The following is a 21,375-nucleotide window of genomic DNA, read 5'->3' on the forward strand; positions in this document are numbered from 1 at the left end:
CCAAACCTGAACCTGTTCATACAGATGGAAGTGTATAATCAATGTGTAGACCAACTGCATCCCCCGCAGTTCGCCATCCGGCTCATTGAAACACAAAAAGGCTGTGACCTGTAGACTGTTCAGAGTCACAGGGCCACTCAGTTAAAGGACAGCCTTAATAAGATCGAGTTTGACTAAGAAAACTCTTGAGTCATAGGTTAAAATTGGGTGCAATCATAAGTGTAATGTGCCTGCTGTGCCTAGAATTCTATGTTCAGTCAGTGTTTCCCAGGTAATCATATCCTCAGCTTTAGCTGTCACCCAGTGGCTGGTGACCAACAAATGTGCAGCTTCAGTTGTTTAATTTAGGATGCTTTCAACCATCATTAACAAGATCCTCACCCAATGATCATAGAAAGACACATGAATGAACGCTCCTGTGAGAGGCCATCAAGAGACAGAAAACACTTCCAAGATGGCTGGTGCGTAGATCCAACAACATCATCAAGGACACGGCTTCTCTCTCTCCACTCTCCAGTCTTCAGTGTTGGCCTCATCCTGTAGTTTGGTTACCTTTTTTGCTGCAGGAAGACTGTAAAGAGCACTGAGGCTGTAGGCTTCCTCACCCAAATCCATTGAGAGAAAGCCTGGCTTCCCGTGCCTTTCCTAGAAGCCACCTGCAAACACCTTATTGCCTCTCACTGATGGAAATTAGATCACGTGACTTTTCCTGAACTAATTTCTAACAAGTAGGATGATTTTTGGATCAGCACTCTCAGATCAATCAGGCTTTCCTTTGAGATGAGGTGCATTTCCTGAATCACTTTGAAAGAGTAGTAGGTTGGACACTGGGGAGTCTGCAACAACGTCTGCAGCATCAGCTCCAGACCTGGTCTGCTAACTGCCCCATGAGCATCTCCCCATCTCACCATCCACAGTGGTATTTGGCACAACCTGTTCAAAGCTGAACTCATGGTCTGCCTCTAGAGACGGCTCTTTCTCCCAGGTGATTTAGTTGGAAAAATACAAAACCAGAACTCAGAAAATAATCTTCAACTCCTCTTACTTCTTCACCTCCCTCATTACCCAGTTACCAAGGCTAATCCTGCCTTGATGTATCCACCACCATTATCCTTCGCATCACCCTATTTCATCCCCTCATTACTCCTTTACCTGAATTATTGCACACGGCCTCCTACACAGCCTCCTTTGACCTGTATCCCCGTTGTTACCAGATGTATGCTTCCAGATGGAGGAATAAGGGAAAGAACACTCACGCCGCTACTTTACATGACTTCCATTAGTAGCTCCCCATTAGCTTCTGGATACAACTCGTTTATTCAGCATATACTCACATGGGGTTGCCTTATGTCAGACTCTGGGCTCAGTGAGATGAATCAAAGGATGAATAAAATTGATGGAGTCCCTGCCTTCATTGGAGTTAACATGAAGGGGACTATGGAAGGTGTGGCTATGAGGACTTCTAAAGGGAAGTCCTGATCCAATTTGTTAACAGTCTAGGGAACTATGGAGGGTGTGGTATGAGGACTTCTAAAGGGAAGTCCTGATCCGGTTTGTTTGTTTTAATTTATTTATCTGGCTGCACCAGGTCTTAGTTGTGGCATGTGAACTCTTAGTTGCAGCATGTAGGATCTAGTTCCCTGACCAGGGTTGGAACCCGGGCCCTCTGTATTGGGAACTGAAGTTTTAACTGCTAAACCACCAAGGAGGTCCCCTAATGCAGTTTTTATAGGAAATCGGCACTTTGAGCTTGTGTAGGTGAGCTGGGAAAAGAGTAACTCGGAAGCAGTGCTCCCAGAATCCACAGAATTTCTGGAATCTTAATAAATTACTTGTATTGTCCTCATAACTGTTTTTGTCCCCATCTCTTCCTTTAGACTATGGTCTTGTTCATGTTTATATCTCCAAAGCCTAAAATTTCTGTGCAGCTTATTTTTTCATGTCATCTATCTGCTTATTTTTTCCTACCTTGGCTCTTCCCACCAAAAAAAAAAAAAAGTCCCTTCCACCAAAAAAAAAAAAAAAACCAAAAAACCTGATCCACAGTAGAAATGCAAAAAATACTGAACACCTTTAGAAGTAAAAAGACCCTGACACCCAGAAAGTTTAGACCTGTTGACCAATGTCAACAAAGTAAAATTCTTTTGAAAACTTTTCCTCTGAAAATTGGAAGAGTTATCATGAAAGGTGAGTTCCCAATCACAGGAACTATCTGAGACAGGCACTAGATTTGTGGGTCATTGGTTATCCAAAATCACTACAGATGGTGACTGCAACCATGAAATTAAAAGACACTTACTCCTTGGAAGGAAAGTTATGACCAACCTAGACAGTATATTAAAAAGCAGAGACATTACTTTGCCAACAAAGGTCCATCTAGTTAAGGCTATGGTTTTTCCAGTAGTCATGTATGGATGTGAGAGTTGGACTATAAAGAAAGCTGAGCACCGAAGAACTGATGCTTTTGAACTGTGGTGTTGGAGAAGACTCTTGAGAGTCCCTTGGACTGCAAGGAGATCTAACCAGTCCATCCTAAAGGAGATCAGTCCTGGGTGTCCATTGGAAGGACTGATGCTGAAGCTGAAGCTCCAGTATTTCAGCCATCTGATGCAAAGAACTGACTCATCTGAAAAGACCCTGTGGCTGGGAAAGATTGAAGGTGGGAGGAGAAGGGGACGACAGAGGATGAGTCAACATCACCGACTCAATGGACATGAGTTTGAGTAAACTCCAGGAGTTGGTGATGGATAGGGAGGCCTGGTGTGCTGCGATTCATGGGGATGCAAAGAGTCGGACACGACTGAGCAACTGAACTGAATTGGTAATCCTTAGGTTCTTGTGGTCTTGTCCAAGCTGTGATTCTGCAAAGCACAGTACAGATTGGTGATCCATAATCCCTTACAGAATTTCTTAACTTCAATACATTTTACAGTGATTTTATCTCTTATGTTCAAGATTTTGGCTATTGCAGGGAATTTTGAGTTAATATCTATAAATAGTATTTATCTAAAGAAGTTAAAAAGTCTACAAGCTAGTACATACTCTAGGGAGAATCCAAAATTGTGTTTATATAATGTAAGTTTACCTTTTAGGATACAAATGTATTTGATAAAGACAGCACATTTTTAATTTTGTCCAGGAAAGCAGTTTCCAGTGAGTGAGTTGTGTTGAATGCCTTCAAAGAAGAATGCAACTTCTGGAAATCCCATGGAGGCAGCCAAAGTTGTCAATGAAACAAGAAATAACCTTGAGGGATATTTTAATATATGAGTGTTCTTAAAGAGTATGCTAAAATCATGTCAAATATCTCTCACCAGTATCAACAATTTGTGAGGCTTGACATGCAGCTGAAATACTCAGGATGCAAAAACATTAAATGACCAAAGGCTGCACATTGCCTTAGGATGACCCTAACCCCTTGGATTCTGAAGTGAAATTTTTATATAACTGAAGTTCATAACTTTTCATTGGACATTCTACATCCAAACTGTAATTAAAGTAATTGTGAAAATTATTGTTCTTATTGTGTCTGTGTAACCAAAATTTCTGGAATACATTTTGTATGGAGCAGGGTGAAATCATTCTTTAAGGTAAAAAAAGAAAGCAAAAAACTTTGAAGATATTTTGATAGAATTTTCCTCTCATAAAAACCTTTTGATCTAATCTACTATATCTACCTGAATGGCATTGCACACATTCTACTTTATCTATTTAAAGAGTTACTTGTAGATTCTATGAAGAGCATTTTCTACCTCTCTTGAAATGCCAGAAATATTTCTAAACCCATGAGATATGTTAATATTTTTCTAAAAATCACCTAATTAAATGCTTCCTTTCCAGGCATTTTCTGCTTTGTGGTAATGAACTGCAAAGACCTGGCAATTCAACTCTCAATTATAAACAAAGCCTACTTGTCTTAAAACTTGGTCAAGACAGAGCTCTATCCATAAATCTCATTTCAAATTGTGCCTAGTAATTTGCTTTGTGTTTGTGGAAAGACACAGCTTGTTAATAGTAGGGCTCAAATACTAAACTTAGAAAGAGCATCTGAGAGGAAGAACCCAAGGTAAACAGAAACTTCCAAAAGTTGTAAATAACAGAAGACACACAGATGATGTGTATTTCATTGAGTTGCCACATCATAGGCTCATAGTAAATCAGTACAACATGGCTTGAGACCTGTGTGTACAGTTTCTCTATTACCTAACGCAGTGTAGACACACTTACCACACTCCAATCCTTGCTTCCACCAAGAAAAGTAAACAGTGTCATGACATCATTCACAGCCAATCAAAGCTCAGCCACGAGGACAAAGGAAGTGTTGGGAGAATCCTTTTGCAACTCAGAGTCAGGGTGAGCAGGCAGGTTTGATAAGTTGTCCTAACACATCCCTGGGGGGTTCTGAGTTGTATTTATAAAATAGCATTTGCTGGTGGCTCAAAAACTGTCCTAGGAGGCGGGCAACATGTCACATTCCACAGGAGCAGCGATTGTGGTGACGGACCTAAGGTGACCAGGAACAACCTTTGTTCATTGTTCCATCACATGACTCTATAATAAATATTAGTCATCCAATGTACACATAGGATGTGGTGAGGCTTCCTGAGAGGGCAAAACCTTCTTCCAGGGGTCAGAGTACACTCCCTGTTCTAGTCAGATCCCTAATCAGGTTGGCTATCTTCACGTCGGGAAACAACCACAGCTTTCCCATTAAGCAGAAGCTGTCACAGGGCAGCAGCATTGCGTGCCTGTATATTACCATCGCTTTCAAGTTCTCCTTTTTCCTTCTGAGTCCCAGACAGCTCATGGTTCCCTGGTTTTGATTAAACCAGATTGTATTTTAAAGTTTTGCTTCTGTCTCTTATCTAGCCTGCCCTAAGTTAATATAAAATGTTCCGAATGATCTCACCTTGTGGTTTCATTGACTGGAGATACTGCAAAGCCAGGAGGCACTTCTATTATCCTTGGAGGCACGGGCTCTCTATCTCTTCCGTTCTCCATGAGAACACAGTTCTCTCATCCCAGGGCTGTAGATCCTGTACCAGACTATAGCAGAAGTTTAAAAACAAAAAAAGGACACTACGATATCAGCAACACAGAAACACTGTATTATTTCTTTGGCTGATTTTTACTTAAAAATATAAATATATTGTGGTTGTGACTTTGTCCTGAGGTACAATAGCCTGCTTTCCTAAAACTCTCAATATATAGGACAGATCATACTTTATCTCTTCCTATTCAAAAAATGAGTAGAGAGTTAGAACTGATACAAAAAACTGGCACTTGGGACTTCCTGGGTGGTCCAGTGGTTGAGAATCTGCCTGCCAATGCAAATGACATGGGTTCAATCCCTGGTCTGGGAAGATCCCACATGCCACGGGGCAACTGAGCTCTGTGCCCCAACTACTGAGCCTGTGGACCCTCGAGCCCCAGGCTCTGCAACAAGAGGAGCCAAAGAACTGAGAAGCCCATGCACCACAGGGAGAGAAAGCCTGCTTGTAGCAACAAAGACCAGAGCAGCCAAAAATTCATTCATTCACTCATTTAAAAGTGAGATAGAGAAAGAAAGAACTGGCACTTGATACCTACTTGGGGTTGATGGAGAAAAATAATTACACATCATATACTCAGAGAAAATACTCTGAGAAGATCTGTTGTTTCATCTCTAAGTCATGTCTATGTCAACCCTTCTGCGACCCCATGGATGTAGCCCGCCAGGCTCCTCTGTCCATGGGATTTTGCAGGCAAGAATACTGGAGTGGGCTGCCATTTCCTTCTCCAGTGGATCTTCCCAACCCAGGACTGAACCTGCAACTCCTGCATTAGCAGATGAATTCTTTACCACTGAACCACCAGGGATGCCCCAAGCAGCTTTACTGACTAGCAATATACCCATTTTATAGATACTGCCACACAGAGGATAGAGCCTGAGCGAAGGTAGTTCCTTCATTATGGATGTTGCCTTTCTAAGGTTGTAAAGACAGAGGTTTAACAGAGGCCAGGATCCTGTCTGGACAGCCTGGTGACTGTAGCAAGACTTTCTCTTAGTTCCCATCGCATTCTTCACTTCAACCAAGCACTTCATGCTTGCTCTGATCCTCCTAGACAGAGAGACATATTAATAATTAGAACTCAGTGGCTATCCAGAGTCTCTTGATATATTTTAAATTCCTCCACCTTGAATAAAAAGCTTTCTTAGTGACACTGGCATTTAATAAGATCTACAACTGGTTCTGCACGTAAGGAGCTTGAAACTCACCACTCTGTCCTAACAAGCAAAAAGATGAACAGACTGCAAAATCAACGATTCTTCTTGGATCTGTAAGAGCAGGGAGGACACAGTTCAAACTACTGCTCCTCAAATGGAAGAGACAGACAAGCAAACACAGGGAGTCGCTGCTTACCAGAGCAGACTCGGGAATGGAGACCACCCGAAGGCAGGAAAACCTGATCTGTAATTGATGAATTGCCAGAGGCCAAGCGAGAACAAGTCTGAGGGTTAAAAACCCCAGGAGGATCCAGTCATAGAGGGACTTACACTATTGTTAAGGTTTTCCTCCAGGAGCTTGACCAGGTCCCCAAAGTAAATATTGAAGGAAAATCTGTTTGTGTTTCCTGGAGGAGAAGGGGAAAAGAAACTATTTTGAAATATACCACGGCATTCTGTTCTTAACAAAGACTGCCCTTAGGGACAAACTATCTAATCAGACCGTGTCTGCTAGAATTGTGTGTGTGTGTGTGTGTGTGTAGAATTGTGTGTGTGTGTGTGTGTGTGTAGAATTGTGTGTGTGTGTGTGTGTGTGTGTGTGTGTGTGTATGTGCGCGCGCGCATGGGTGCGCCCAGTCGTTTCTTGTGCTTGGGCTTAGTCGCTCAGTCGTGTCCGACTCTTTGTGACCCCATGGACTGTAGCCCGCCAGGCTTCTCTGTCCATAGGGATTCTCCAGGCAAGAATACTGGAGTGGGTTGCCATGCCTTCCTCCAGGGAAGCTTCCCAACCCAGGGACTGAACCCAGGTCTCCCGCATTGCAGGCGCATTATTTACTGTCTGAGTCACCAGAGAATCCCAAGAATACTGGAGTAGGTAGCCTATCCCTTCTCCAGGGGACCTTCCCAACCCAAGAATCAAACCAGGATGTCTTGCATCGCAGGCGGATTCTTTACCAGCTGAGTTGCTTCAGTGGTGTCCAACCATTTGCAATCCCACGCACTGTAGCCCGCCAGGCTCCTCTGTTCATGAGATTCTCCACGCAAGAATACTGGAGTGGGTTAGCCATGCCCGCCTCCAGGGTGTCTTTCCAACCCAGGAATCGAACCCTCACCTCCAGCTTCTCCTGCATTGCAGGCTGAATCACCGGGGAAGCTGCTAGGGTATTACCAGAATCTAACTGACACAGGAAGGGAAAGACCCAACTTCAGCCCATTCTGTCCATTCTGTCTCACATAAGAGGGGAGAAAAATACAGAGAAACACTTGCCAAATCCTTAGTCTAGAAGCACAGGTTCACTAAAAGCCTGAGACCTAACCATAGGATTATTGAACACTTCCCGTCTCCCCACACCTCATCACCACATTACTAAAGGCCTATTTATAGCAGTTGCTTGTATCCAGTACCTCACGGTCCAGCTGTCAACAAAAACATGCAAAGCATACTGAAAGATTTGAAAAAACACAATTTGAAGAGACAGAGGACACGAATCAGAATATTGGAATTATCAGATCAGGAATTTAAAACTACAGTGATCAATATGCTAAGAGATCTAATAGACAAAGTAGAACTGCCAAGCCATGTAAGCAGAGAGATGTGAATCCTAGAAAAAAGAAATCAAGCAAACTGGTGGGAGGGATGTTCAGGTGGGAGGGGACAGGGTAAACCTACGGCTGATTCATGCTGATATTTGGTGGAAACCAATACAATACTGTAAAGCAACTATCTGTCAATTAAAAATAAAAAAAACCCGAAATGCTGGAGATCAAGAACGCTGTGATAGAAATGAAGCTTATTAGTAGACTGGACACAGTTGAGGAAAAAAATCTCTGAACTTGAGGATATCTCAATAAAACCTCCAAAATTAAAAAGCTAAGAGAACAAAGACGGAAAAGAAACAGAAAAGAATATCCAAGGATTACGGCATAACTAAAAGGATGTAACACATGCATGATGGGAATACCAGAAGGATAAGAAAGAGAGAAAGGAACAGATAAAATATTTAAAATAATAATTTCAAATTGCTGAAATTCATGAGTGATATTCAAAACTGAGAATTCTCCAACACAGCAGATCCAGGAAGTTCAGAGAATACTGAGCAGGCAAAAAAAAAAACCAAAAAAAAACCAAGAACAAAACAAAACTGTACCTAGGCATATTTTTCAAACTACAGAAAATAGAAAGTAATACAGAATACAGACAAAAATACAGAATATAGATTTAAAAATTCAGATAAAGAGGAACAATATTGAAAGAAGCTAAAGGGAAAAAACCTTGCCCACAGAGGAACAAAGATAAGAACTACATGCAATCTCTTTGAAGACTGTGCAAGGAAGAAGAGATAGATGCATGCGTGTGTGCAAAGCCGCCTCAGTCGTGTCCGACTCTTTGTAGCCCTATGGGCTATAGCCCTCCAGGCTCTTCTGTCCAAGAGATTCTCCAGCAAGAACACTGGAGAGGATGGCCGTGCCCTCCTCCAGGGCATCTTCCCGACCCAGCGACCAAACCCCAGTCTCTTAAGTCTCCTGTATCGGCAGGCCGGTTCTTTGGCACTAGTGTCACCTGAGAAGCCCAAGAGAGTAGATAACAATCTCGAATTCTGCACCCTATGAAATTATCCTTCAAAACTGAAGGAGAAATAAGGACTTTTTCAAAGAAAAATTGAGAAAATTTGTTGCCAGTATACCTGTCTTACAAGAAATGTTGAAAAGTTTGTTTAAAGAGGAGAAAAATAATATAGAGCAGAAACTCAGATCTACAGAAAGAAAGGAAGAGCATCTTATTCCAAAGAAGGAATAAGTAAAGATAAAATAAAACATTTATTTTTCTTAATTTTAATTGATCTAAACAGATAGCTGTTTGCTCAGACATATATATATCTCATGCATTTATATGCTTATATATAAATGAAGAACTTCCCAGGTGGCTTAGATGGTAAAGAATCTGCCTGTGATATAGGAGACCCAGGTTCAAACCCTGGGTAGGGAAGATAACCTGGAGAAGGGAATGGCTACCCACTCCAGTATTCTTGCCTGGAGAATTCCATGGACAGAGGAGCCTGGTGGGCTACGGTCCACAGGGCCGCACAGAGTCAAACACAACTGAAGCGCCTTAGCACATGTGCACACCATAAATGAAACGAATAACAGCAATGATACAGGGATAGGAGGGAAGAATTAGTATTATTTTGTTCTTATAAAGTACTCACACTACCCATGAAGTGGTAGAGTGTCATCTGAAAGTAGACTTGGATTACTATGTTATGTATATTGCAACTCTTGGGCAATCATCAAGAAAAGGGAAAAGAAAAATCATAACTGCTATGCTAAAAAAGAATAGAAAATGAAATTGTATAAAATGCTCAATAAAACTACGAAAGGTAGAAAAAAGAGTGGAAGACAAAAGTAGGAGCAAAGAACAAGGGCAATGAATAGAAAACATGGTAAGTAATATAGTAGATATTAATCCCACTATATCAATAATCATCTTGAATGTCAATAGTCTAAATGTACCAATTAAAAGACAGAGATTGTCAGAGGGGATCCCAAAACAGGACCCAGCTATATATCTTCTACAACAATTTCACTTTAAATGTAAAGGAATAGATAGATTAAAAGTAAAAAGATAAAGAAAAATATATCATGCTAACATTAACCAGTAGAAAGCAGGAGCAGCTATATTAAATTCAGACAGAGCAGACATCAAAGTAAGGAAACTTATCAGAATAAAGAGGGGCATTCCATAATGGTAGGGGCCAAGTCTCCAAAAAGACTAACAATCCTCAGTTATGTATGCGCCTGATAGAGCATCAAATCTCATGTGGCAAAAACTGATAGAACCAAAGAAGAAATGGATGAATCTCCACTATCATAGTTGGAGATTCAACACTTCTTCAGAAGAAATGGACACAGCAAACAGACAGAAAATTACTAAGGATAGAGTTGAACTCAATACCCCTATCAACCAACTGGGTATTGACTGTTTCATCAAGTAACAGCAATATACATGTTCTTCTCAAGGTCATATGAAACATTCCTCAAGATAGACTACATTCCTATCTATTCCTATAAAATAGATAATAAATTTTAAAGAATATAAATCATAAAGTACATGCTCTTGGACCACAATGGAATGAAACTAGAAATCAATAACAGAAAGATAACTGGAAGATCCCAAAATACATGAAAGTTGAATAACAGACTTCTAAACAACACATGGGTCAAGAAGAAATCTCAAAAGAAATTGAAAATAAGATTTACACCTACCACACACCTAAAATTCAATTTTGTTCTTGGCCAGAAGTCACTCACAAGGCTTAGTAATTCAGAGATCACTGAGAATCATCTATGGGCAATTCCATTCTACCTGTACCTCAGTCCTCAAGGTAGCCTTTACCTTTGCCTACTTCCCTCTAATCTCTGGGAAACTTCCTACTCTGCCGATCTCCCTCTGCTCTCTATAAGGCGAATGTTATGTCTCAGACCTCCAATCACATATGCTATCATAGCCAGGATCAACACCAGGATGCTAGGACCCTTCAGGCTGAACTCCTCCACCTCATTGTAGATTTGCCCATTTGACTTCACTCTGATCAGAGTTTAGGGAGAGGGAGGTGAAGTTACCTTCTGTCAACCTCAAAGCTTATGGGCTTAAGTGAAAAGGATTCTGAGGACAGCAGATCCCAGAGAGCTTCTACTCTTTTCCATTCTTGCTCCCAATCCAAGAAGAGATTTTATCTGAGCATCATAAAATAATATCAACAATCCTGCTCTGTTTCAGTCAGTACAAGTCAGTTATGTAGTGATTTTGCACTTCCTGACATTTTAAAGGACTTTTGAAAGAGAGTCCTAAAATTTCTTTTGACTTTGTTAAAAGAGTTGTTTTGGAACAACTTTAGAAAACATTCCAAGATGGGAACAGGAGAAAAGAGCTATAGGCATAATATGTTTTATATTTAAAGATATCAGATAAGATTGTTGTATAGAGAATTCCTTTCTCTTATGTTTATTTTTTTAACTACATATTGCTTACCGAGCCCCAGACTTCTTTCTTACAAGGGGCAGAAAATGCCCTTCCTAGAGAGAGATGACATCTCTGAAATGGAGCTGTTTGTGGAAATTCCTAAGTCTCTCAGGGGGAATTTTTCTCTCACTCAGAAGGACTGACCACAAAGTAGGTGGTCCGTGCTCTGGTCAGTTCCTGGGCTAGCCTTTGGCAAACCTGAATAACTGACAAAGTTAGACATTGCTGAGTCATCCTACACACCCACCACCTAGGCACACACCAAACACCACGGTCCCCAGTCTGGCCAGTGTCCACAACACCCCTTACCTCTCTTCTCTCTTCTCTGTGAAAATGCCCTCTCAGGAGGCTTAGCAACTGTGAATAGAGAAAATAGGATCAAGTTACAGAATACTGAAAGTCATTGGAGGTTACAGTTTTAAAAGTCATCTAGCAGAATTATTTTCAGAATTATTCATTTTTAATATTTTAGCTGCAAAACTTTTTCTTCAAAAGAAAACTTGAAAAGAAAAAAGCAGTATATAATATAGAGTAGAAATATATATCTAAGAAAAGCAATATATAAAAGTAAAAATCAATAGATAAATAAGGTAACCAAGAGCTACTCTGGTTAGTTTTCATTCCCAAGGGGAAACCTGAAAGTCCCCAGACTTAGAAAACTACCAATCTAATTCACAGATGACAATCTTGAGCCCCAAAGTAAATCAGCTGGTCCAGCATTGCCCAGTGTAACACCAATAACAAAGGTCAACTGCTCTTCAGGAGCATGTCCTTGCTATCACTGAGCCTGACACAGGTCCTCAGAGACCCTGCAATATATGTTAATTATCTGAATTCAATAATTTATGCTAGTGTAATGGCTGGCATCATCTTTCCACAGGAGTCCTCTAAGCAGTGTTTGCTTTCATTTAAACAGGATTCGCCTTCCTAGATCAAAGAAAGGAATATCTAAGAGCAAATATACAGATGTCACAATAGGCTTGTTGGTACAGAAAACTGAGTGTAGGATAACAGAACCTCTAGAGAGGGCTATTCTGTCATTCAAAAATCATGTACAATTTTATAATATAATTCATGGGTTGGCTCAGGGGCAGGGGGCAGAATCAAAAGAAATACTTGTTGCTTTCATAAAAGTATCTAAAATAAGAAAACCTAAGCCAAATCACATTGACTAGTCTGATGTGCTGAAGTTAAAATGAAGAAGTATTCAGAATTGGTTCTACATTAATTCGGGGTAGGACATCTTTGTTAGCTACTTCTGATGTTAACAGCCATGTGGTATAATATACACAATTTTATATCATAACATGAACATAATGTTTTCTGTTTTAAGATGAGTGTAAGTTTTATCTTAAAGTTTGGCTTGATTTTACAGTAATATAGTACAAAAATAAAGCTTTCAGGCCCTCAGAATGTATTTCTGTCTCTTATTCTATTTCTTCCTGCCCATATATTGGGAAAGTTACAAGAAATAAGTAGAAATTATCAAAGTAAATGATGACAGGTATTATACTGCGAGTAAACGTATTGATAAAAAATAAAAATTCAATTTCTTGGAGATCTAGAAAGATTGAGTCTTTGGAGAAAATACAATTGTCACCACCAGCAGCCTCATTCATTACTCAACCAAGCTGACTAGACACTTTCCCTTCAGTACTCCTCATTTTTACACTATTATTATTATTTGGAATGTGGTTCATTATAACTGAAAGAAAAAAAAAGAAACTCATGTCAATTATGGTTTCTTGTTTACTGCAAAAAAAAAAAAAAATTTCAACTTCCCGATGTGTTGTAAATCTCAACACTCAACAGGACTGTGTGACTATCATCTTGATAGACGTGAGTCAGGATCATGCAAGTTTAATTTAAAATGCTATGAAGTTGCTTATTTTTCTTCAAGGCACAGGTGTCGGCAACACATGAAACTGAATCAGGAACTCAGAAAGGTGTTGAAAGTTTTCTGTCTTGAAGTTAGAAGTTTAAAAGAAATCCACTTTACATTGTGTGTTCTGTCAAAACCACAGCTGGGGAGAAAATCAAGAAAAAGATTCCAAAATATTTTCTTGTCCAATTCTACCATCAAATGACAAATACCAGTTTTTGCCATCAATCAAATCATTGTCCTTTTCAGCTGTTTTGATGGTGGCATCAAAATGGTGTTCTGTTCAATTGTTTGCTAAGATCCCCTGGAGAAGGAAATGGCACCCCACTCCAGTATTCTTGCCTGGGAAATCCCATGGATGGAGGAGCCTGGTGGGCTACAGTCCATGGGGTCGCAAAGAGTCAGACACCACTGAGCGACTTCACTTTCACTTTTCATGACCAAAGATGGTGGGGAGTGAAGAATTCTACAGTGAATCCTTCAGACAACACAGCTTTGAACTGCTCAAAGCAGCGAGCTGCGCTCAGTCGTGTCTGACTCTTTGTGACCCCCATGGATGGAGCCCACCAGGCTCCTCTGTCCATGGGATTCTCCAGGCAAGAATACTGGAGGGGGTTGTCATTTCCTCCTCCAGGGGATCTTTCCAACCCAGGGATCAAACTCACGTCACCTGGGTCTCCTGCATTGACAGGCAGATTCTTTACCACTGTACCACCTGGAAAGCCCGGGTTTGAACTGCACAGGTCCACTAATGCTAGGTTTTTTTCAGAAGTAGATTCGACAGCTTACAGTACTACATCATCTGTGTTGTTTGAATCCAGGGATTTAGAACCACGGATATGGAGTCCCAGCTATGAATTTATACTGGATTTTCAACTATTGCCCAAACTCTCACCTTGTTCAAAAACCAGCTGGATTTTGTTAACTACTGGAGCCTGTCATTAGAGCTTACAGTTTCTTTACATTAATTCAAAAGTAAAAATGATTAGAATACCCACAGAAGGTGCTCCGACCATCAGAATTCTTGTCGAAAATCAAAGGATGAAAGTTATCTTTTGTTGCCAAACATCAGAGTCCAAATTTGGCCGAGGCAACTACAGGAAGACCTCAGTTTTGCTCTCAGAACACTAAATTGTCTACCTTGCTTTGTAAAGATTTGCGTATTTATCACATAGTGCTAGCCTTTGTTGAGTTCTAGATTTTTTGAGAAATATGATTAGCTACATTCAAGAATTAAAAGATTCAGTTGCCCTATTTTTGGAATTCAGAAAAAGGACTAGGAATAAGTCTTCAAAAATACTAATCATCAGTATGGCAGGGGCAAGGACAAGTGAGGACCCATGCTGGCCACAAGTAATAGGTATGGTTGTGTTGGACAATATGTACTGAATACCAGTTATTTCATCTTTCAGAAATAACAATGAGATTGAAACATGGGTATCAACATGGAAAGATGTCCAAGTTATAGATAAGTAAGAAAGTAAAGTTGCATGACACTATGTAGCATGACTCCACTTATCAATGTTAGAAGAATATAAAGAGACTTACAAAATATGCCACAGAAGTCTGTCAGACACCTGCAGAACCTTGGGCAATAAGATCTCCTGAGTCTGATTCCTAAATTCTAGTCCTGAGTCTACCACATTGCTTAACCCTTTCAAGCTTCAGGTTCTGAACGATCAAGGGGTTAGAGAATCATTTCACCTATCTTCAGTTCAATCTATCTGCAATGCAGGAGACCCCGGTTCCATTCCTGGGTCAGGAAGATCCCCTGGAGAAGGGATAGGCTACCCACTCTAGGGTTCTTGGGCTTCCCTTGTGGTTCAGCTGGTAAAGAATCCGCCTGCAATGTGGGAGACCTGGGTGCAATCCCTGGGTTGGGAAGATCCCTGGAGAAGGGAAAGGCTACCCATTCCAGTATTCTGGCCTAGAGAATTCCATGGACTTCATAGTCCATGGGGTCACAAAGAGTCGGACACGAATGGGCAACTTTCACTTTCACTTTTCATTTTCAGTTCTAGTTTTCTGTGAGTGTAAAAGTGTTCTTCCTTAATTTCCATTTATGAAATAAGGGGTTGAAAATATCTTCCTCAAAGTTTTTTGTGAGGCTTTATACAAGCAGGTTTGTAAATGTAGTTGGTAAACTTATATTTTATTATAACAATAATAATCCATAGGTTTAAAAAGCTTCCACTATAATTTATATGTTGTTTTTACTAGTTCTTCCTAATTTCAGCCCAGTTGGGGATATTACCAACACATTTTCTTCATCATAAAGCAAAAAGCTTTAGGTTTAAGCTTATTTCAGGGGCTGAACCATATCAAATGTCAGCATCAGGAAGAAAAATCAATTGCAGCAAGGCTGACAGTTAACTTCCTAAAAGTGAATCTCATGTTCCCACTGATGTCTTAGTGAAATCAGAATTTTGTTTCCTAGAAAATATTTCAGTGGATTAGGTTGCAAACTCATCTTCTTGTTTGAAGAATTATAGGAGTTGACTTAATCTTTGCAGGGTCTCTGTCAGCTAGAATAGTCTACAGTTCTATTTTAGAAATTCAGTCCAGGAGGTAACCTCTCTCAGACTGAGATGTCAGAGAATAAGACCTGCTCAGATTTTCACCGTGTCTTCAGTTCAGTTCAGTTCAGTCACTCAGTCGTGTCTGACTCTTTGCGACCCCATGAATCGCCCCATGCCAGGCCTCCCTGTCCATCACCAACTCCTAGAGTCCACCCAAACCCATGTCCATCGAGTCGGTGATGCCATTCAACCATCTCATCCTCTGTCGTCCCCTTCTCCTCCTGCCCCCAATCCGTCCCAGCATCAGGGTCTTTTCCAATGAGTCAGCTCTTCACATCAGGTGGCCAAAGTATTGGAGTTTCAGCTTCAACATCAGTCCTTCCAGTGAACACCCAGGACCGATCTCCTTTAGGATGGATTGGCTGGATCTCCTTGCAGTCCAAGGGACTCTCAAGAGTCTTCTCCAACACCACAGTTCAAAAGCATCAATTTTTCAGCACTCAGCTTTCTTCACAGTCCAACTCTCACATCCATACATGACCACTGGAAAAACCATAGCCTTGACCAGATGGACCTTTGTTGACAAAGTAATGTCGCTGCTTTTTAATATGCTGTCTAGGTTGGTCATAACTTTCCTTCCAAGGAGCAAGCGTCTTTTAATTTCATGGCTGCAGTCACCATCTGCAGTGATTTTGGAGCCCCCAAAAATAAAGTCTGACACTGTTTCTACTGTTTCCCCATCTATTTGCCATGAAGTGATGGGACCAGATGCCATGATCTTAGTTTTCTGAATGTTAAGCTTTAAGCCAACTTTTTCACTCTCCTCTTTCATTTTCATCAAGAGGCTTTTTAGTTCCTCTTCACTCTCTGCCAATAAGGGTGGTGTCATCCACATATCTGAGGTTATTGATATTTCTCCCAGCAATCTTGATTTCAGCCTGTGCTTCTTCCAGCCTAGTGTTTCTCATGATGTACTCTGCATATAAGTTAAATAAGCAGGGTGACAATATACAGCCTTGACATACTCCTTTTCCTATTTGGAACCAGTCTTATGAATGTGTATTCTTTCTTGATGTCAATTCAGTAAAGCTGAGTTTATTCTAAATTTGTTTCTTATTAAACTGTGTAAGGACAGAAATAGGATTGGTGATGGATGTCACTGAGTAAACAATTTAATATAAAGAACTTTCTAACAGCCAGAGTTGTCCAATATAGAAAAAGCCTGCCATTGGATGAATTGAGTCCCCTGGGAGGAGAAATAAGGGGCTGAAAGGGGACTCAACAGTCAGAAGAGGGATCTCACTTCTTATTGAGGAAGATTGTTTATTTTGTGTAGGGTACTTGTGCTAATCTTTTAATCTTTCTAATGAATTGTTGTCATGCTGAGGATTTTTTTTGGCTCATTTCTAGATTTCTAGACACATTGTAATTGTTCAATAAATCTAACGAATGAAGAAATAACACAGAGAGAAAGCTTGCATTTATCAAACAGGGGCATAGAGGAAGTTTAAGATCCCTTAATTGTGAAATTCTTGGAAGTGTTCATCATCCCTTGGAAAAGTAAATTCAGTAGTAAAAATGCAATGTCATAGTGAGTGTTTTGAAATTTTTCAGAACTCTTTGCTACTTCCAGACTGTTGTCCATTTCTTCCTTGCAATTTTATGCTTAGACTATTTGCTTTACTATTTCAGGCCCCAATTTCATACTTGGATCTTCTAGAACTCAGAAATCATCCTTTTCATTGTACCATGTATATTTAAAAAAAAAAACTATACTGCCAAATAATTTTTTACCAACGGGAGCTACATATTGAGTGCCAAAAATTGCTTGATTTCAAAAAGTTCGAAGTTTTACATTATGGCAAATAAAGAACAAAGTTAGTAACTTCTGAATTCTACAAAACTTGTCTGCTTCAAATCAAATATGCTTGAATCTCATATTATTCTTGAGTCCACCCAGCACCCTGGTTTGTTCATGTCCGGGTTTCACACACTGAGTCTCAATTCTTTAGTTGGTGGTAAAATCAATTTAGTGGGTTACAAACCAGAACTTTCAGGAAAAAAAGATTAGAGTTAAATGACAAATATCAGAATATATCATACCTAGTAATGAAAAGTATTTTTTTCACAAATCTTTTTAGTAATTCAGATTTATTTGTATATGTGCCTATACCTGTGTTGTGATGTAAAATATATTTCTTACAATGGACCACATGAGTGAAAACAGTTTGGAAAATCTCTGGTTTACAGGCTGCTCCAGGACCCTTAAAATAATGTCTCTGGTTTAAAAGGTCCACTCACTATCCAATTTTCTCAAAAGATTCTTTTGATACATAATCAGGTATCATATACATGGTAAAATTACTCAGTTCAAAGTTTTTTTTCTCAGTAGTAGGAGGAACAGATGACCCAGTTCTCAAAGTTCATGCACTTGAGCCAACTGGAATGAAAATAAGAAGTGTAGGGTGTTATTTATTTTACATTGTCCGCAGATGAACAGGTCAAGTGCTTCCAAGCGCCAAGGGTCCCGACGTTTACAACCTGCTTCCTTCTCTGGTGTCTATACCCAGGCATCCTTCTCCCCTGGATCTACCTTTGTTGCCATTGTTCTTTCCATCTTAATAACCCACTATTACAGTCTCTCTTATTTCTCTTTCTCAGGCACTTGGCAAATACAGGAGGCAAAGTTTACAAGGGTTAAATATTTCTAAGAATCTTACTTTTAAAAGGTTGTTAGAAAGTAGCCCTTTCATCTGCACTCCTGACTTTTTTTCCCTCCTCTTCCCTCCACTCTCTCAAAACCACAAGAGAAAGAGTGGTTAAGGCCACTCCTGTTGTTTAAATTGGCTCCTGTTGCCTCTAGACTAGAAAAGATTCTATATTTGGTGGCAGTGGTTGGAATTAGTCAAAATTTTGAAAAAGATAAGTGAATGCAAACAGTTTGAAATTGCCTTTTTCTGTTTTCTTTCTAGTACCTTTACACAGCTATAAGTAATATACGGTTCATAAGAAGTTGATTCTTATAAATATTTTATTTTTTCAACAGAACTCAATGTTGAATGCGTTTCAGTTGGTAATATATTCTCCATTTACTGGTCCTTTTCAAAAGAGCTCCCCGCCCCCACCCACCATTTCCATCTTATCAGTATGGTGCGTTGAGAATATTTGACTTGAGGCTGAATCTATTTTCCCAATTTTTTGGAGTGTCTATTCTCTAAAGAAAGTATTATTAAAAGCAGACGTCTTCAAAATGTACTTTAACAATAATTATTTTCTTTGAATATGAGAAGGATATTTTGATTTTCCAAATGCACGTTAACGGAATTCTTGAACCGGATACTTTTGTGGCTCTTTTCTCTATTTTCTTCGGTAATAGAAACATGACATTGTCTCCCAGAGAATTCTAAAGCTTTAGACTCCTTGGTACGTGTCCTGCATGAACTAAAGCTGAGGGTATCAACTTGTTTTTTTACTTGGCTGTAGGTCCTAGAGGTTACCACTAACTTTTGAACTATGGACAGGCTCAGTTTATCTTCTTGTCAGGCCTTGTGAAACAGCTCTTCAGAGACACCAAAAACAACTCAAGTTTTCTGTTAAGGGACCTGTGATGGTGGAAAAGATATTTTGTTTTTGAGGGCCTCAGTAACCTCTACTGTATAAAATAAGAAAGTTAGCTAGAATAATCTTCAGAGACTAAACAAAAACTGTCTCTAGCTCAAAAACACTTTGATTCTGTTAACCAACATTTAATCATCAAGTTGACAAAAGCAATTTTTACCTGATTGTAGTGTCACATACATATTACGATGCTTCGAGTAGACTTCTTAGAAACATATTGAATTCCATTGTATTATGTGTAAATTTGAGCATTTGTTAAAGGGAGAAAAAGAGGAAAGCTAACAATGGCTCAATTATTAAGTAAGCAAAGTGAACACAGTGGAGGAGTGTGAGAAAATTTTGAGCGAAGACAACCTTTGAATATCTTTTCTCTTTTCTGGAGACATGTGACCTAGTAAAGGGCTTCCCTAGTGGCTCAGATGGTAAAGAATCTGCATGTAAAGCAGGAGGACCTGAGTTCGATCCCTGGGTCAGGAGGATCCCCTGGAGAAGGGAATGGCAACCCACTCCAGTATTCTTGCCTAGAGAATTCCATGGACAGAGGAGCCTGGTGGGCCCCTGTCCATGGGGTCACAAAGAATCAGACATGATTGAGCGACTAACACAATGACCAGTAAAATGTGCAAGATCAGAAAAGACAGATCAGATGGTCTGGACAGTCCATGCCCACAGGACACAATACAATTTGGTTGAGGTACACTAGTTTGTTTAAAAATCTTATCTTCTACTCACCGTAGAAGCAGCTTTATATGTTTGCTTTTTTCAAAGGCTCAAAGAAAGGAAAAGTTGCCAATGTGATTACCAAAATAATTAATGAAAATCTGGCTTAGTCAGCAACAGCTGATTTGAGTTGACCTGTATCCCTGGGCTTCCCAGGTGGCGCTAGTGGTAAAGAGCCCGCCTGCCAGTGTGGGTAGACGAGAGACCTGGGTTTGATCCCTAGGTGGGGAAGATCCTCTGGAGAAGGAGATGACAACCCGCTCCAGTATTCTTGCCTGCAGAATCCCGTGGGCAGAGGAGCCTGGCGGGCTACAGTCCATGGGTCGCTCAGAGTCGGACATGACTAAAGTGACTTAGAACAGGGAGTGTCGCTGCAGGCAACAGGAAGAAAGATCCTTGCACACCCTCCTCAGACAGGAACGCTGCCATGAGCTCATTCGGACAGAAAACCACCTCCCCCGCCGCATTCCCACGGATTGCTGAAACTAAATGTCATTTCCCTCCAACCTAGAGAACAAGGGAAAGGGGACTAAGGTACGGAGCTGAAACAGAAGTATTGAGAAATTTCCAGAAACCTTCATTTCTGCTTAGAAACTCCTTGAGAGGAGGCCCGGGGCTAGGGAGATAAACAGGACTATCACACTGCTGATCCTGGAGATGCTTTCTCCACCCCCACTTGTCTTTGAAGTGAGGTACACAGAAGCAAAGGAACAAAAAGCCAAACAAAACACTTGGGAAAGACCCAGAAACTAGTAACACAGGTCTCTATCTCTACCCTACCAGTCTTTTTTTTTTTTTTAAGTTTACATAGTGAAAAATGTCTGATCTATAGAAAAGTAGAGAGAATAGTATAAAGCACGCCCATGTCCCCATCACTCAGTTTTATCAACTGTCTACTCCTGGCCAGTCTTGTTTATCTTCACCCTTCCCATACCTGCCCCCTCACAGGTTATTTGGAAGCAAATCTCACACATGACATTATTTCACAGATTTTAGAAATGACTTTTCTCAATGACTTCATTCTAAGTCCTTCATCTTTCTGAGGTCAGGAAGTCCAGATGAAAGGAGAAAAATGAAAACTTCAGGTAAAATAATGACTGTGATTAAAATAAATTATATAAATTTGTTATAACCCAAGTGGAATTTTCATTCCATCCCTAAAATGGATGTCTGTGAACCATCTGTCAGTCAATTTATTGAGTATCTCTTCTGTTACTGAACGTGAGAGAGTTGTCACTCAGCCGTGTCCTACTCTTGGCGACCCCATGGACTGTATCCCATCAGGCTCCTTTGTCCACGGGATTCTCCAGGCAAGAATACTGGAGCGGCTAGCTATTCCCTTCTCCAAGGGATCTTCACATCCCAGGGATCAAGCCAGATTCTTTACTGCCTGAGCCACCAAGGAAGC

At 40.3% G+C, this 21,375-nt stretch overlaps 1 long non-coding RNA gene across 1 annotated transcript; it reads right to left on the reverse strand.

The window, feature by feature from the left end:
* Positions 1–5,501: 5,501 nt before the first annotated feature.
* LOC122675980 lies at positions 5,502–6,428 on the reverse strand. The gene is made up of 3 exons (XR_006335383.1): positions 6,405–6,428; positions 6,260–6,319; positions 5,502–6,101 (listed from the first exon to the last, which is right to left on the reverse strand). It is a non-coding gene; the product is annotated as an uncharacterized LOC122675980 (long non-coding RNA).
* Positions 6,429–21,375: the final 14,947 nt, after the last annotated feature.

Source organism: Cervus elaphus, chromosome 19 (assembly GCF_910594005.1).
Source record: "Cervus elaphus chromosome 19, mCerEla1.1, whole genome shotgun sequence".
Classification (NCBI taxonomy): Eukaryota; Metazoa; Chordata; class Mammalia; order Artiodactyla; family Cervidae; genus Cervus; species Cervus elaphus.